This window comes from Rhinichthys klamathensis, unplaced genomic scaffold (genome assembly GCF_029890125.1).
Source record: "Rhinichthys klamathensis goyatoka isolate OS25496 unplaced genomic scaffold, OSU_Roscu_1.1 h1tg000603l_1, whole genome shotgun sequence".
Classification (NCBI taxonomy): domain Eukaryota; kingdom Metazoa; phylum Chordata; class Actinopteri; order Cypriniformes; family Leuciscidae; genus Rhinichthys; species Rhinichthys klamathensis.
Window position 1 is genome coordinate 104,347 of NW_026607058.1, and position 18,974 is coordinate 123,320.

Consider the following 18,974-nt stretch of genomic DNA (forward strand, 5'->3'; position numbering starts at 1 on the left):
GCGATGCTGGTGGCGTGATTGATAATGAGCATCAGCTGCAAACCGCACTGTGTCTCACGGAGGAGTTTATCTATTAACAACTTTAATTATAAAATAAACAAACACAAAATTAAAGTAAAAAGGGGAAGCCCTTCACAGAAAGACTGCTGCACACAAATAAACAAAACATAAAATAAATAGTCCAGGCCTGGTCCTCTCTCGTGCTTCACTGTTGTCTCTCCTCCTTCTATGGTACTGTAACTCCTGAGTGTGACTCCAGGCCGGTGGGGTGCACAGGTGACGCTCATAAACAATCATGGCAACGGCCTCGTCCCGTTCTCTCATGGCCCTCGCCTAGTCCTTCTTGCCACAGTTATATTAATAGATTATGAAAAAACATTTGATTGAACATTTGATATAATTGTATCATATATTTTTTCAACTATTTTAAAATTATATACTTTGTATAAAAACACTTGTATTTAATTATTTTAAATTATATTATTTCTACGATAACAAATGTAGACATGGTTTTATGATTACATAGTGTTCTCTCACCCCGTAGCATGGCGTGCGACATGTAAAAAGACGGTATCAGTCATTGTATGCAGTCATGTGTGACGATCACAAAAGTATTGAAATTGTATTCAAAATTATTGGTTTTATTTTGAATATTGTGTTATTTTGGAAAAAGAAACATTCAGAAGGGTTTTATTCTAATGTGATTCCTTTAAAAGAAAAAGAGAGAAGTGTGCAAGGCTACTCCTGACCGTTAGGGGCAGAGTCGAGCGATGGGTGTTAAGCTGTGTGAGTCGTGAGTTTTTCATTACTTCAGAGAGCTTGAACTTGACACACTGTGTAGCTGTGTCCGAAACCGGTCACTCGTTCACTCATTCACTAATCCCTATATAGTGAATGGCAGTTGAGTGCACTATATCTGCAAGGAGTGAACGAAATGAAGTGGGTGAATTCGGACACTGACGTTTACACTGTGCGTCAGAGAGCTGGAGCTGTCGCAGAAAAGCCTTCGTCACACGTACTGATAAAACTCCTTTTATCTTATGTTACTTACTTAATAAAATAATATTAACAACAATAACAATCATAATGACTTTATTTTATATACTCAGTGCCAGCTTTGTAGTTTCATCGACTGAAATTGTAACTCTCACGCTCACAGATGACGTGGTCGTCGAGCGTCCTCAGGCGACCGTTATTATATTCGAATCAATACGCTTTCCTACAGATGATTAACGGATATTTTTAAATCATCCACCAAATGATCATCTCTCCCTTTACAGTTTAACGAGTTAACAACAATGCCACAAATGATCAAAACACCTGGCTGTTAGTAAAACATTAAATTGTGTTAATGCCTAAATAATATATTTTTATAAAACAATTGTAGGCTATACAGGTCTATATAATTTACCTTATAAATATAATTTCATTTAATTTTAAAATTCATCCATATAATATTGTCTCAATGGTTTAATATGTTATATTCAAGTAATGATTAATAAAAAATAGTTTTTTAAATGGGCTCAGTTCTCTCCGCATTGGATTGTGGGAAATAGTGCTTCAGCAAGTGTACATCGAATGTACACTCGAATTCAGAGAGGATTGTGGGTAAAAGTAGTGAATGAATGTAGGGAATGATGTTGTTCACTCAGAATTCGGACACCACTACAAAATGGCTGACACCCGATATAGTGCACTATATAGTGGATAGGGAGCGGTTTCAGACACAGCTACTGTCTCCTCGTTTTCTCTCCTGTGTTACAGGTGGGTAAATGTATAAAAACACTTTAAAGTTGAATGTAACCATGCTGAAATGTGTTTAGAGAATAAGTGAATTGTTTTAGAGAAGTGATGCTCGTCAGAGGTTGTTTTTGAGTTTGATTTAAGCAAGAAAGAAAAGCTCGACCGATTAGCGGCCTACTGAAAACGCACATGTAACGTTTGCGCGCGCGTCAGTTAAAAATATACATTTTTCCATATACAAATGCACATGAAGGTATTTTATAAGCTTTAAAGGTGAATAAGTATTGTTTAACGTACTATATGTGTGTTTGAAGATTGATTGATAATAGTTAATGTGTTAAATAAGGTTTAAAGTTATATTTGAAGTATATTAATAATTCTGAGAGTGATTTGCAGCATCGTATTAATGTAATACTGGTAAAATACTGTGAATGGAAATGATTAATCATTTAAGAGAAGTAATTAATCATTTAAGAGAAGTAATTGAAGTATATTACTTTGGTTTTTGTATTTCTTTTTTGATGAATAGTAGTGTGAAATATAAAAATACAGAGTCAGAGAACATGAATGTGAAATTGAAAAGTTAATTTTATTGCAGATTGTGAATTGACATGAACATTGAAAGTCATTATAATGTTAAGACGACATTGAAAATATGATATGTGAAGCATAATGTGACTCTGAGAAACAGAGATTTGTTTTAATGAACATATTGTGAATAAATTACTTCAGAGAGCTTGAACTTGACACACTGTCTCCTCGTTTTCTCTCCTGTGTTACAGGAGAATAATCTGTCCCTCACGGGTGCCGACGCCACGGTACCCGTTTCACATGCATGTTTACAACTCCAAAGCTTCTTCAAAAATCACACCAAAAACTAATGCAGCACAAGAGTTATTTCACACATCACAATGTACACACATTCTAATATAGCTATATTTAGATCAGGTCTCAAATCTATTTGAAAAATATATACACAAATATATTTGAAACTCCACATACTTTTCAGATAATAATAGTTCACTAACAGTGATTGTGATGAACATAAGTTCACTATCAGTGTTATTGAATAAATAGTGAATTGTCACAAATTAGAGTCCATTTTAATAAGCGGGTGACAGAGACCTCTGATTGTGAGATGAACATATTACACACTTAATTGGATTCACACACTCAATTGACCTTGAAACACCAAACCATCAAATCAACCATTCTTTAAGTCCTGCAACTTCACCTCTAAATCGTCTTTATTATGTGTATACTGTAAGGACTGGGCGAAGGGTGAATCTGAATAACTAAAGAAGTCCTTGCTAAAATCCCAAAGCCTTCAGACCCAAAAAGCCTGAAAGTAAATTAACACCCCCCCACACACACATACACCCACATTCCCTTAAACCAGGGGTTCTCAAAGTTTTGATAGGTGAGGGCCAATTTAGGAACCCAACATTGAACTGAGGGCCGCCAAAGTGGCGGGGGAGAAAACGAAGAAAAAAAAAACTGAAAAGAAAATCCCATTTGAAATTATTTTAATGACCAGGTTGCATCTCTACAGTTTACATTAGTTGCAATAAACACATTTTAATTCATAACTGAGGCTAAACCTGGCAAAACTTGTGAAAATTTTAGGGGGGAGAGAAAGAAACTTTTAAAATAGAAGCTTACCAAACAAGTCATCATCATCATTCATTTCTATCATTGCTTGTCAGTCGCGTTTTCCATTATTGCAGATTTGCATATTATTATCTATCTTTTTTAACCCGTAACTGAAAAACGAAAAATGAACGGTTGTTGTCTTTTTAAAACGCAAAGTTGAACAAAATTTTTATTTGAACTGGCTTCACCAACTGCTGCGCGAAAAAAGTAAATATCGACAGACTTTTTCAGATTTTTGTTTAAATTACTTTTGGCCCCTTTATTAAACATTTTAAATATTCACAAATTAATATGGAAAACATGTCGATTTTACTGGTTTTCTAAGGCCAAATTAGAACCTGGAATTTATATTTTTCCCGCAGTGATGAATGAGAAGAGCCATATAGCCTGTACGTGTCTGATCTAGCCTGATTTATGTGAGTTATAGGCTAATGATAATAAATGCGTCTGAAAAAACAGCGAGGCATTTTAATTGTTTATTAATAAACTATTGTTTTCTAAGTGTCGGCTAAAAACATATCTCCATCTCCGCTGTTAAGCAGATGCGCTTTTAGAGAGAAATCCACCTTTCATACGGATTACATAATCAGGTATTTGCTTTCGATTCGAGTTTGTTTGTTTAAAAGTGCACATTTTAAGCTTTAGCCTACATAGGCTATATTTTGTTTCAGTTCTCGCGCTCCAGTTCACGGAGATCATGAAAGCGCGTAGTAGCCTAGGCTACTGATTGTTTTATTTTATTTTACAAAAGCACGTTTTCTTGTTATGAGTTTACACAAATAAAAGTAGTTGCGAATAATGCATTATTATTTTCTGTATGACCAGAAATGATAGACTAGTTTAAGTTGTTTCCACTGTTGATAGGAAAATGCAAGTGTTCGCGCCCGCGAACATTTTGAAAGGTAATGGAAACGCGGCCATTAATAAGCTTGACTTTGTTAAGATTATTATTAAGTCACATTGAATATTGATTACTTGGTCAACATACCCTTTTAAATTGCAATGGGATTTGTGGTGCTGGTTTCGGTTGGCCACGATTCCTATTCCTGTGTAGACAACCACTGTTCCTGGTGGCCTTGGGAGTGAGGTCAAGTGCGATCGGTCGGTCGGACCATGTAATTACCGCTTATGCCTATGGATGCCGCTAAACACCACTAAACGGAGATATTCATTTTTTCAAAGCAATAGTTTTAACAGTTTTACAGATGTTATCGCGGGCCGCCAGAAATGTTTCGGCGGGCCGCCAATGGCCCGCGGGCCGCACTTTGAGAACCTATGCCTTAAACCAAGCTAACACGGTGTCAGCTTACAAGTTTACGACCTCAAAGGAATGTGCAGGGACTGAGTCCTGGGGGAGAAATGAAACCTTTGTACTCCTATATGTATATATATATATATATATCTCCTATGCATAACCATGCGATACATGTATCTAATCTCACGTTACGATTTGTCTTTTATGTGTGCGTGTTCGTCCATGTTACATTGGAAAGACTATGAAGTTATCATTATGCATTTTACATATAACTGTCTATTCCCAGAATTGTTATAAATCGTTCTTGGTCTTGTTTTAATTCTCAGAATCGGATGTGTGGCATATTTAGTCTTGGTACTGTGAAAAGGACTGTATACTGATATGTCAGTGGCAACAACACATTAGTGGCCAACAGCATCTTTCATAAGTTTCTTCACCAGCTAACACCCCCACCCCAGCGTGCACACGCCACGAACACTCTAGAGACAAAGGGCCATAAAACCAGAACTCCCGCCTGTGAGTCCGACCTTCTGATTGGCTGAGCCAACACGAAGAGGTTGTAACTCCCCCGAGACTATAAAAGGATCTTCCCTTCCTCCTCTCCGGCCCTCTTGTGTTCTCTCGATTTCCCGACATCACGTAACGTCCATATCTCCCCTACGGGGGGATTTATCGTTTCTTTTGTTTCTCTTGTTAAAGTTTGCCTACTTTGTTCAGCTTCCCGAAAAGGAAGTGAACTTAGCCGAACTTTCCCTGGAAAATTCACCTCACAGACTTTAACCCTTTCAAACAAGCGCGCACGCAGGACCACGCGAGCCATGGAGCGCGCACACGTACAACACAGGACCTCCTCTTGCGCACGCGGCCGAGAAGGGTCGCGTGCAGGAATGCAGCATCACAGAGAACGAGACAATTTGCAAGTATACATGTTCATCAAAGCTTCTAAGAAGCTTACCATGTTTTTCCATGTTGTCCAAAAAGGGATAGACTGTTCAGGTGAATTGTTCCTACTCTGTGATCTTTCGAGATTCTGCCGAACTCCTCTCAATCTCTCTCTCTCTGATCAATCTCTCTCTCTCTCTCTCCAACTCACTTACGCGTATCCACTGTCTAAACGCCCTGCGTCGTCTTAGTTTGTGTTTTAATGTTTGTAAATACATGTATCATTGTAACGTAGTAAATGTATAAGTAGTTTTGCCATTATTAAATGCAATATATATTAAAAGTCTTATACTCATTGTTGACTGAATCCCTGCTCATAAACTAGTCAATGAAATGTTGATCAAAAGCTACACGCTTTACATAATTGAAGATACCTAAAAAGGGTATTTGTTTATAGAGCGGGAAAACTAATTATTGTGGCCACAGAATTACTTTTCATAAACTCTATAACTAAATTGAGCTAATTAATTTTGCCTGTCTTGTAAAACGTGGTCCGTGTAATTAACTGCAATTAATTTGTGGTTAATTGCAGGGATGCACATGCATGCATTTCGGTAAAATTACAAAGGCTTCCCTCGATGGGAGATTTATTAACATGTAAGACCGATCTAATCCAAACATGTATGAATAATTATTAATTATCAATTATTGATTATGATATGCAAATTCCCCACGGATTAGATCCGCCCAGAGTCTTTACATGAATGGTGGAGAATGCGGGCATTTCAAACTTGTTTATGAGCTATCAGTTTCAATCTAATGTGTATATTGTTATTTAATAATGTTTATGTAATATTCAATATTACATGCGCGCCTCGAGGAGTGAGCGAACGCAATGCGAACTCACTGGCTGACTGATTAAAGGCAAAAGCCGTCTCAGTTCAGCAAACCTAAAAAGTAAACTGCAGTTTCATAGTATTAAATTTGTCTTACAAAAGACGAATAAACCTCTTTTGAATTATGACATTTTTAATGTTAAACTCCTTTTGACCGAACGACGTTCTTCGGAAAAAGTGAAGACAAGAGTTAGTGAAACGATGCTCTTTCACTATTCTTAAAAGGCCTGATATTATAATCGTTTGATCAACGATAAACTCCTGGTTAAAAACATTGACTTAGCTACTCAATTGTAAAACCTAAAGCATACTAAATCATAAGTGCTATTTGATTATGCCTATGGGAGCAGAAAGCAGACGAACAATTCCTGTTTTCTTTTGCACAGCGCAGCGAAGAAATCCTGCCAAATGTGTTTGTAAAATATAGCACCGGAAAGAAATCCGTCGAGATTTAAAATTCCGTAATATTCGTGATTATTCAGCAGGGAGGGGGTAACGCTCCACGCCCTCTAAATAAATCACAGGGGAGCAGGCGGGTGTAATTCTGCTGCCAAACACTAGGGCGCAGCCTTGAGTACTTTGCAGCATCAAATTACCACAGTGTCCTGGCTTTACCCCGGGTGAGCGCAATAGCGCCATCGTGTGGACACTAACAGCTAGGTCATCCTTTCCTCAAAATTCTCTTAGAAAAATCCTACTTTCTTACTGAATTTTGAGTTTCTCTAACTTTCAATGCATGTGCAATTTACAGCCTCGTTTTAATAACATGATTTTCCTTGCCTTGACTGTGTGCACTTGTTTTGAATCTGGTGCATACCACATTTGAACTTAAAATTCAAAATTAAGTCTTGGCAGCTTCTGATGACCACTTAGAGGGAAAGCGCCCCCTTGTGGCCTCCCCTTTGCTAAGTCATCATCACCTAACATCTCTGTTCTGAATGGCTCTCTCCTAGTTGGTTTTATTTTGGTTACTACCACCGACACCTCACTGTAGTCGTGATCGTAATCAAATATAAGGCCAACCTTTAATTTCCTACACTTCTTCAAATTTGGTTTGAAGCAAACAAATTTCAAGGTTAATTTGAATTAAGTCTCTCATTTCCCGTCGGGAATTGTTTTGTGGCTCTATTTCTATATTTCCTTTTCAAATTATTTTTAATAATTTTGATTTGGTTTTATTACAACTGTATCCTTACTAATCTAGAGGTTACCCAACACCTATGCATTTGCTCAATTTGAATTGTGTTTAAATCAGTTTGAATACAATTCAAATCAAGCTCCACATCCATAGTGGTCCAAACCCGCTACTACGGCTGGCTTCCTCCTGTGCTCTTCATTGCTGCACTTTATCCCTTTCCGGAATGGAGGCTAGGTTATTCTGATAATTAACATTGTCATAATTCCCTTTTTGTTTATACCATAATTTTTAGTAAAGCCATTGCCTTTGATTTTTCTACCAAAATAGACACTCAATTTTGATTTAGATAAAGGAGCTTTAATTCACATTGAAGTACACTTGTTCTTCATCCTTTTTTGTGTTTGCAAGTAGAAATCTCTCTCGTGCCGTGGTGATTTGACAGTCATCTCTGCTTGGGGTCCGGCAGGCTGGTTCATCTGATCTGCGTCACCAGCGATGACTGAGCGCGGGTCTCGGACTTTCCTGTATCTTTCCGTTGGTGCGCCCCGCAACACGACATCACCAATCTGGCACCGCCGGTTGTGTTCAAGGTCAAGTTGCTGGAGAGGGCGCACCTCGGTACAGATGCACCGAAAGGCCCGGGACACTGCTGTCATGTGTTGGGGGCGACAGAGGGACCAACCACGATGCTGACTCCAACCAGAATGACCCCATTTCACCCCAGGCAAACTAGAAAGGTATTAAACCCATACACTTAGTATTGGCCACAGAATCTAGAGATTCCCCTGGTCATTGAAGTGTTTGGCTCCCTCCTCTCCAAGCCACAAACTGCAGGCTTAGGCCTCCTCTTCCCTTGTAACACTTCCTGTGTCACTATTAATGCCATTTCATCACAGACCTTCTCATCCTTGTTAGATGCATGTTACTTCAAACCTTGCTATCTTGCCATTGCTCTTTTCAGTCCACCTAGAGACAGAACCTATCTGAGACACCAAGGAAAGCTGAAGAATAGTTTGACAATCAAGTCGTTAGCATCGACAGGTGACCCCTAAGCTAGCGCCCTGTCTAAAATCTTCATTACGACCCACGATGACCTAACCAAATTGTCCCACCAAACGGTTTAACTGTCTGCATCAGTTAACCAAAAGTTTCATACAAGGCTTAGCCTGTATTATAGCTCGTTAGACGTAGTCGAACTTGCATTGGTCTCTCTGTGTGTGTTGTGTTCCTCTCGCCCACAGTAAAGCCAGTATGTTCCGGTCCTACAGTCCCACAACCCGCTGGGACAACCTGGAGAAATGGCTGAGAGCCACGACACCTCCATTCCTGCCCCAGGTCGCCAGTGACTCAGAGCCCCGAGCCAAGAGCAGCTGGACTCAGACGTGGACAAGCTTGACAGCGCCCAAACTAAGCCAAAGCTTCCACGACACGACCAGGCCAGACACGTCAAAACCTCACTTGCCAGCTCATCGCACAAGCACGCCTTCACGAATGGAGCTGCATCGCCCTGGAGCACGAAGTTGCAACGCTAAGGATGCAAGCCGAGGATGACAACGACCCCGAGCTACAGAAGGAAGTACAAAGACTTCAAACTGCCCTGTCTATCTTCTACACAGACTGAAGAGAATAGTCAGAGAAAAGAACCAGAAACGAGAAACTCCGACAAGGCGAAGACTCTTGCAAAGAGCAGAGACTGAACTGAAAGAGACTCGAAAGCCACGTCCTGCGAAAGAAACGCGCAAGAGGCCCGTGCGACCATCCACAATCTCGTCCAGCAGAGACAAGATCCCGAACACGAACTTGACCCACAGAGTTGCAACACTCTTATAGACTGCAGCATGAACGGGAAAGGGGAAACACACACCACAAGTTCCCCCTGACCGGCCTGCACGTTTCAGCCAACACACAAGAGCTGAAAAAGGGGGTGGAAAAGCCCGCCTTCCACAGCATCTCTGACAATCTACAAGACATTGACTTTTCACCTGCGGTCTCCAACCGGTGAACACATGACACCGACACCCAGCAGGACAGACCCAGGAGGGCCTGTGCTATCACCACCAGGCTCCGAACGAGTTCGCTGTGGAACTTACAACGAACCTGTAACTGAGGAGGACGCCAGTTTCAAGAAACTTTTCCTCCAAAACCCGTCAGTCACCATAGTTCTCCTGCCCCCACGCAATGCCCACTCAACGATGCGCGAAGGCCCACTCAGTAAGAATTCCTAAAACCCCAAATTATTCTGAACTGCAAATCCAGAAGACACACTGCACGAACGCCGTGCAAGACTCTGCTAAAAGGTCCTTGATCAACATCGGACGTAGAACTTTTAAAAGTAGATGAAAATGTGTGCTCAAAGAGTTGCGAGACTCTGCTTTTGTAGAATTAGAATTTTACTAAGTTAAAGGAATCTTAGATAGACATGTAAGCCTCAACGGCCGACAGACTATGCACGACTCTTTTGAAACTAACAGTTTCTAGATGTTGTTTAAATCGGCACCGTTAAACATTAGGTTTCGTGACAGTGCAGAGTTACAGAACACACCAGCTCCAAATAGGGCATACCTTACCCTGATGACAGAGTGTAGTAAAATCACCCGAGTTGTAAACTACTGTTAACCCACAGGCGTGCACTTGATCATCGCGATCCAACTAAAACACAACGTGCAATACGCATTTTGATCGCTGGCTTGTCTAAATGCAGATAAAACGAATAGCTGAAATTGACGTCTCTACTTTAAGTAAAAAAAAAAAAAAGCCTTAGATTCCCAACTGGTATCAGGAACTTCAGCATTAAAGCGTAAGTCTGTGTAACAAAGGTACCCTCTCAGCAGCTTGTAATCTGTACCGATATCTATTCTGCTTTGGTTATAAAGAAATCCAAATCGCGGTATAACTAAACCTGTTTCTGACAAAGAAAGCTCAGGACAGAGTTAAATGTATGTAGACCTGGGTGACGCTCCCCTTTATACAAAGTAAAGGCCTTAATTTTATTGGTAGATTGTTGTAATTCACCTAAATTTTAGCTGCATCTACAAGCAGAAAGCCACTAAACGATCAAAACAAGCAACTCGCGGAAAAGTCAGCATTCATGCATGAGAGAGACGTAACTATATATGCTTAGACAAGCTTTGACTTAGCAGCGAATCTATTTCTTTACTCTGTAAACAAATAGAAAAGACAAGCTTTGACTTGCAGCAAATCTATTTCCTTACTCTGTAAACAAATAAGTAGACGTGTAGAGTAAAGAACAGAGTTCCATGAGAAAATTAGCAAATGCCAAAATACATTTGCGTTTTACTTAATGCAACCAAGTTCTTGAAAACCATAAAGTATAGGCGCCTCCTTTTAACCCGTTAAAACGTGCATGATTCATGTAAAATACACAGGCATTCTTCAGGTACTGTTGAATTGCTCTGACACGCTCTGGCTCCCATGACAATAACTTGTCACAGGAAGTGTTAACTCTTAATGTCCCTTTTGTAAACAAACCAGCCTGGGTGGCTAAGCTAACCTAGCCTAGCATCAAGCTAACTTAGGCTAAGCTAAACTAACCCATCACTAAGCTAACTTAGGCTAAGCTAACCTAGCTTAGCATCAAGCTAACTTAGGCTAAGCGAACCTAACCTAGCTCCCATCCAACGTAGGCTAAGCTGAATAACCTCCACAGTTAGCAGTTAGCATCATTTACTTGAACCCTTAATCACCGCTTGTGTTCCACAGTGCAAAGTATTCTAGAATACTTTCCTCAACACCAGTTAGGGTTTCTAATTATTCATTTTCCGTGTTTGCAATTCTTATTAGCTAAAGTTTACCTTCACTGGGTTAGGAATACTCCTTGCTAACCGTTGAAGACTAACTTCGCAGATGCCCTGTTAATTAACCTTAAGTTTAACTACATGTAAACTGCGTAACTAGCTACAGAAGATTTCATATAACCATAGGAATTTTCATCGGCATGTTAACTAAACCTTTGGAGGGACACACACGATGTGGTTTTGAACATACAACCGCTACAACCCACTATAGAGTGTTGATCAAAGCAAATCCAAAGTTTAGTCACTAATGCCACTGATTATTCTCGACTTCAGATCATTCCCGTGTTTTGATCATTTTATTTCCTTTTGCTTGAATTTTTATTTTATTTTTTCTCGTTAATTATTTCATTCCTTTGACCTTGATAATAATAGCAAGCAGCTATTCCCTTGTCTATTAAGTCATCTATATGATTTAATTTCTTTGCCTCTCTTGTCCGAGTGTGGTTCCATTTCCCATAGGGCCCAGAAAGGAAACAGACACCCTTATTTGTTATTTTGGCTTAATTTCAACCAGTGCACTCATTTTGTGACCCTTTAACACAAATAATTTCGACAAGTTACTAGGGCACTACTAGGGCACTACTAGAGTTCTGAGGATCGACAATAAGCAGAATTTAAATAAGAAAGCTGTCCTTTTCCCTATTATCGCTCACTTTGTCGAGCCATAGTGAACCACCAGCTAAGTCCAGAGAAATAATCTAGTCATAAGAACCACCTTACGTCATTTATTTCATCTCGGCTATGTCCTTTCCAGGAAATACCCTCGGACCACAAGACTTAGACCTAACATTCACAGCTAAGATTAGGACACAAGAGACACTTAGCTTTATGCTAAATACTTAACGAACCTATTAAGCAGTAGTTCTGAAGCTTTAGTAGTTTAGGGCCACGCATTAGTCACTCACAACAAGTGTGCCAGAATGCCACAAAGCCCCTGCTTAACCCGAGCCCAACCTTCCAAGGAACCACTGCCACAAACAACGGCATGGCTCCAAAAGGATTTAACAAAGCTAACCAGAAAAGCCACGACATGCAGACAAGACTGTCATTTGCAAACTGTCTAACCAACCTGACTGCATGAAACAGATTCTGCTTGATATGGATTACGTCCAGTCGTGAGCCGCACAGCTTCCTAGATCGTCAAACAAAGACTGTCAAAATGGACTATCAGCTGTTGCAATACGCTTTGATCGCTTAACTCCCTGATCCAGAATCAGACCAAGGGTTATCACCGCCGTGGACATCAAGCAAGCCCGACTTGAAACTCCACCGACTTCGACAAACCACCAGGTATGGAAAGGATGCCAATTTCAGAACTTTGGTCCTTCAAAACCTGCATCCCACAGTGAGTTATTCCGTAAGCACCCTGGCCTGTCCCCGTAGTATGTCTACCAAGCTACGAGACTGGGCCCACAAAGCTCACATTAAGCAAAGACTTTGTCCGAAAAGACTGTGTAAAAAAACCCTCAAACTAACCTGTCTCCGAGCACGACTCAGAGCCGCCTCTACAGGGCACCCCACACATCACAAAAACCTTCACTGAGAGTTAAACCGTTCCAGGCCAGCAAAGGGCAACACAACAGTCATGATGCTCATCTAACGCGCCAGAGCAAGAGCTCTGAAACGTTCTGAAAGCCAGCCGGCGACCCAGAACGAGCCGCACCCCCATCACCAAGAGACTCAAGCCCAACCAGCCCGGATCGGTACCCCTCTCAACACGCCACTGGTAAGCACAAGTCTGAGCACACATCAGACAACAACAGTGCAGCCACGTCAGAGACACCCAGAACACTGCTCGTCAGCATCAGACCACAGAGCTTACTGTCACATCACAAAGTGACAGCATCAAGCAGACACCACCGCTGACAGCTGCACAACCTGAGCATGACAGTCCGGTGTCCCACACAAGACCGGCCCTAACCGCTCAACAATCACAACACCAGCCCAGACGCCAAGACTTCTGGGAAGCCTAATCAAAAAGGGGGTGGCACGACAACTCTACCTAGCCACCACCAGAGACAATGATTTGAGCCTTGCAGGCCTGCCAGACACTAGCTCAAACATCACGTTAATGTCAGCCCAACTCTTTGAAAGACTCTAAGAAGCTAAGAGTCAAGAACGAACTCTCAAATCCCAAACATGTGAGCTGAAGGTGCAATCCTACAGCCAAAACAACATCTGGCTCAAAACAGGTAGCTCCCATTCACCCAACAATTGGCCTTTTGTGCCCGACACACCCACTCCTGATCGGACAAGATCTGTTAGATCGCTTTGAGCCTTTAATAAACTTCAAGCAACTTAATGTCGGTGCTCAAGTTCAAGAACCCATCCCCCTCCAGTCACACAGGTCATGAGAACCTGACTGGCAGGTCACAGAGGTTACAAGAACTCCCGCAGCCAGCCATGAAGGCACATCCTCAGCACCAAATGTAAATGTGAACTTGCTACCCTGCACCTTCCAGCTTACCAAAGACTTGACAAACCAATGGACACTATGAGAAACCACCTCTCATACCCCTCCAACCGCCCACGACCGCAGTATGCACCCACCGACAACCTGTGCCCCAGACACCTGCAGTCACCTTGCACATGCTGCGTGCACAAGACAACATTCTGCGTTCTGCACCTGATGCCACCACTGCGCAAAAGCTTGTGGTGCCACAGTGCAAAAGGGGGGTCAGGCCAATGTATGCCCACGCACCATGTGCTGCACACCGCAGCACCAGAGACACTTGCAAGACACCGAAGCAAGTGGCATACCGGCGTCCTAACCAAGGACAACACCTGCCAAAATTTTTCCTCCCTTTCTCTCTCTCTCTCCCTTTCACTTTACCAGGATGCTGTTGGTGTTCGCCGTCCGGTGCCTTCAGCCAACCAGAGGGCCGCCGCAATCGGACATCATCTCACCAGGACCGGCATCAGGCATCGTCCGAAGGGAACAACCAGGACTCCTCTTCTGCCGGACTCACACTCAGAGAGTGTATGTTCGTCACGACCCTCGCAACGTCTACAGAGCACACTACCCCAGTGCAACAACACAACACAGCTGAGCAAGTGCCCGATGGACAGAGGACTCCCTCACTCACGCTGAGGCCGATGTCGAACACATGCTCAACCAGCTTGAGAAAATGACTGTTAAGTGCCACAACCACCACTCCCAACGGCTTCTAGGAGCTTCCCTCGAAGCCGCCACTGCCGTCGGAACTCTGTTTAACACTGGTATGTCCAGTATCAATGCAGTGGACCTAGTCACCGTGAGGTGGCATGTAGCAGAAATTCAGACTGAGATCCCACAGATAAAGAGCCACTCACAACACAGAGTGCGTCCCTGCAAGACCATCGACAAGACACTAAAGGGAACTGTGGCAATCTTCAACATTCAGCGTTCTGCTGACCCTGACAGTGAACTCCATGAAACAGCTGTTTACTGTCTTCTAGAATGACTTTGCTCAAACTCAGCTGGTAACAGCCCTGATGACAGACATGCTGCGGGAGGTGAACTCCTCCACTGACAGCCTAACCATGGGGGCTGCACAGCGCAGCACCCGGACATCGCAGCAAGTGGCATATCGGCATCCTCAAAAGGCATCAGACTGTCCCAGCCGACAGCCGCTGAAATCTTTCCTCCCTTTTTCTCTCTCTCCCCTGTCTCTGTTACAGGATGCTGCTGTGGACGTCTTCCTGTGCCTCCAGCCAACCAGAGGACAGCTGCAGTCATCACCAGGTCCGACATCTAGCAGCATATGGTCGACTGTCACACAAGCAGAGCTAGATGGACACACAAGCCGCTGCTGTCAGAACGCAGTCAAACACCGGCATGTCCAGCAACAAAACGAACTGAAATCCCACAGCAAAAAGGTAACTCACAACACAGAGTGCCTCCTCACAGACCATCAAGAAATTGAAAGGAGCCGTGACAGATCCACAACGCTCACAGCATTCTACGGAACCAGACAAGTGAACTCCAGCGAGACAACTGTTCACTGCCTGCCAGAATGATTTTGCTAAAATTCAGCATCAAGCAGCCTTTGCTCCGAGACCCGAGCTACCCTGCTGCGACCGAACTTGAGTCAAGTCCCATCCTTTACGAAACCCACGATTTCACCCTGATTCCAGAACTGGAATTATGAACTGTGAAAGGGGGGGGGGGGGGGGGGGGGGTGCCCAGCTGAACTGAACTTGTTTTCAGCGACATAGCTCTCCTAGCTGTGTTTCAACTGCACACCTGCTGCTGCACTGCACTGCACAACTGCATCACCTGTTGTCCAATCCTGGACTGCAGCTGATTCTGCGCTGGGGTACCCCTACAGTAATCAACCACGCCCTGACACTTGACATTCACACTCCACAAGAGACTCAACAAACGCAAACCTCAGCTGCCACTGCCGTCAGAACTCTGTTTAACACTTGTATGCCCAGCATGAATGCAGTGAACGTGAGGCGGCATGTAGCCGAAAATTCAGACTGAGATTCCACAGATAAAAGAGTAACTCACAACACAGAGTGCGTCCCTGCAAGACAAGACGCTAAAGGGAACTGTGGTAATCTTCAACATTCAGCGTTCTGCTGACCCTGACAGTAAACCCCATGAAACAGCTGTTTACTGTCTTCTAGAATGACTTTGCTCAAACTCAGCTGGTAACAGCCCTGATGACAGCCTAGCCATGGGTAGAATTCCACTGCACCTGATACCCTTAAGCCTCGTGAAAACGTGCTGGCTTCCGCCATCACCACGCCAGCTGACTTTCTGCAAATACACCTCGCCTACTCTCTGGGTAGTGCCACCCCACTTTTCTCCTGAACTTACCCATCATGACCGAGCCGAATCCACCGGCTCAAGAACATTGTCAATGGCTGATTTTGAAAAGTAACACTCACATCAAGATCCGCACACCGGACGTGGTTGCCTTCCACGACAGCGACCCAAAGCTGTCCATAGCTCCTAATCCGCACGTGTGCACATTGATCAAAGACACTCACTATCTCTGCCCTAACAAACTTTTCCTCAGAGACAACACTGACGGAATCTGCGGGCTGCAGATCAGCGACACACGCTGCCCTGCTAAAGCCAAGCCTGGCACCCAAGTCACCGAGACCCAAGCCGAGATTGTAGGTGACAGGTGGCCTGTCAACACTCCTGTGCGCACCGCCGCACTCACGTACGACCGGAATGACACTGCCACCCGTGTCACCTTGCTCAACCCGAGCAGGTGAATCCAAGTACCAAAAGGTGCTACCCTCCACCATGACGACCTGGCATCGTACCCTCTTCCAAGTGAAGAGTACCAGTCAGAACTGGAAATCCCATCCTTCTTCAAGGACCACGACTTCACCCTAGATCCTGAACTGGAACTGCGAGATGCAAGCATCTACAGCCGAGCTTACGGGACCCTCAGGAAGAGGGTACCACACTGGAGGCTGCATCAAACCTCATCAAGCTGAGCCCTCAGCACTAACAGCCACCTGCTACCCGACCATCACGATTCACCTGTCATCCGTCCATTGTTATGATTGTCGTCCGATGATGTCCACACAGGGACATCATCTGACGAAAAGGGGGACTGTAAGGACTGGGCGAAGGGTGAATCTGAATAACTAAAGAAGTCCTTGCTAAAATCCCAAAGCCTTCAGACCCAAAAAGCCTGAAAGTAAATTAACACCCCCACACACACACATACACCCACATTCCCTTAAACCAAGCTAACACGGTGTCAGCTTACAAGTTTACGACCTCAAAGGAATGTGCAGGGACTGAGTCCTGGGGGAGAAATGAAACCTTTGTACTCCTATATGTATATATATATATATATCTCCTATGCATAACCATGCGATACATGTATCTAATCTCACGTTACGATTTGTCTTTTATGTGTGCGTGTTCGTCCATGTTACATTGGAAAGACTATGAAGTTATCATTATGCATTTTACATATAACTGTCTATTCCCAGAATTGTTATAAATCGTTCTTGGTCTTGTTTTAATTCTCAGAATCGGATGTGTGGCATATTTAGTCTTGGTACTGTGAAAAGGACTGTATACTGATATGTCAGTGGCAACAACACATTAGTGGCCAACAGCATCTTTCATAAGTTTCTTCACCAGCTAACACCCCCACCCCAGCGTGCACACGCCACGAACACTCTAGAGACAAAGGGCCATAAAACCAGAACTCCCGCCTGTGAGTCCGACCTTCTGATTGGCTGAGCCAACACGAAGAGGTTGTAACTCCCCCGAGACTATAAAAGGATCTTCCCTTCCTCCTCTCCGGCCCTCTTGTGTTCTCTCGATTTCCCGACATCACGTAACGTCCATATCTCCCCTACGGGGGGATTTATCGTTTCTTTTGTTTCTCTTGTTAAAGTTTGCCTACTTTGTTCAGCTTCCCGAAAAGGAAGTGAACTTAGCCGAACTTTCCCTGGAAAATTCACCTCACAGACTTTAACCCTTTCAAACAAGCGCGCACGCAGGACCACGCGAGCCATGGAGCGCGCACACGTACAACACAGGACCTCCTCTTGCGCACGCGGCCGAGAAGGGTCGCGTGCAGGAATGCAGCATCACAGAGAACGAGACAATTTGCAAGTATACATGTTCATCAAAGCTTCTAAGAAGCTTACCATGTTTTTCCATGTTGTCCAAAAAGGGATAGACTGTTCAGGTGAATTGTTCCTACTCTGTGATCTTTCGAGATTCTGCCGAACTCCTCTCAATCTCTCTCTCTCTGATCAATCTCTCTCTCTCTCTCTCCAACTCACTTACGCGTATCCACTGTCTAAACGCCCTGCGTCGTCTTAGTTTGTGTTTTAATGTTTGTAAATACATGTATCATTGTAACGTAGTAAATGTATAAGTAGTTTTGCCATTATTAAATGCAATATATATTAAAAGTCTTATACTCATTGTTGACTGAATCCCTGCTCATAAACTAGTCAATGAAATGTCGATCAAAAGCTACACGCTTTACATAATTGAAGATACCTAAAAAGGGTATTTGTTTATAGAGCAGGAAAACTAATTATTGTGGCCACAGAATTACTTTTCATAAACTCTATAACTAAATTGAGCTAATTAATTTTGCCTGTCTTGTAAAACGTGGTCCGTGTAATTAACTGCAATTAATTTGTGGTTAATTGCAGGGATGCACATGCATGCATTTCGGTAAAATTACAAAGGCTTCCCTCGATGGGAGATTTATTAACATGTAAGACCGATCTAATCCAAACATGTATGAATAATTATTAATTATCAATTATTGATTATGATATGCAAATTCCCCACGGATTAGATCCGCCCAGAGTCTTTACTATACATATTTGACATATTACTTATCAAACAGCTTTGACCCGTACTGAAGGATAAATTATATCTATTTTTTTTTTTTTTGAAAAATAGAATTTTATTGATAGAAAATGTTAGAAAATTATAATTTTCTATTAAATGACAAATTATTAGGAAGAAACAGGATAAAATACATAATTTGATGATAAAATTTCAGCTCATAATAATGTTGAGCTCAAGACATGAGCTGATCATTGAATGTTTTCAAACTCTACAACTATGAGAGATTCTCAAACTCTCCTGATCATTGAGT

The 18,974-nt window shown here is 42.6% G+C and overlaps 1 long non-coding RNA gene across 1 annotated transcript; it reads left to right on the top strand.

The window, feature by feature from the left end:
• The first annotated feature begins 9,220 nt into the window (after nt 1-9,220).
• On the top strand, nt 9,221-10,443 carry LOC130075783 (uncharacterized). The gene is made up of 2 exons (XR_008805575.1): nt 9,221-9,844; nt 9,926-10,443. It is a non-coding gene; the product is annotated as an uncharacterized LOC130075783 (long non-coding RNA).
• The last annotated feature ends 8,531 nt before the right edge of the window (nt 10,444-18,974 follow it).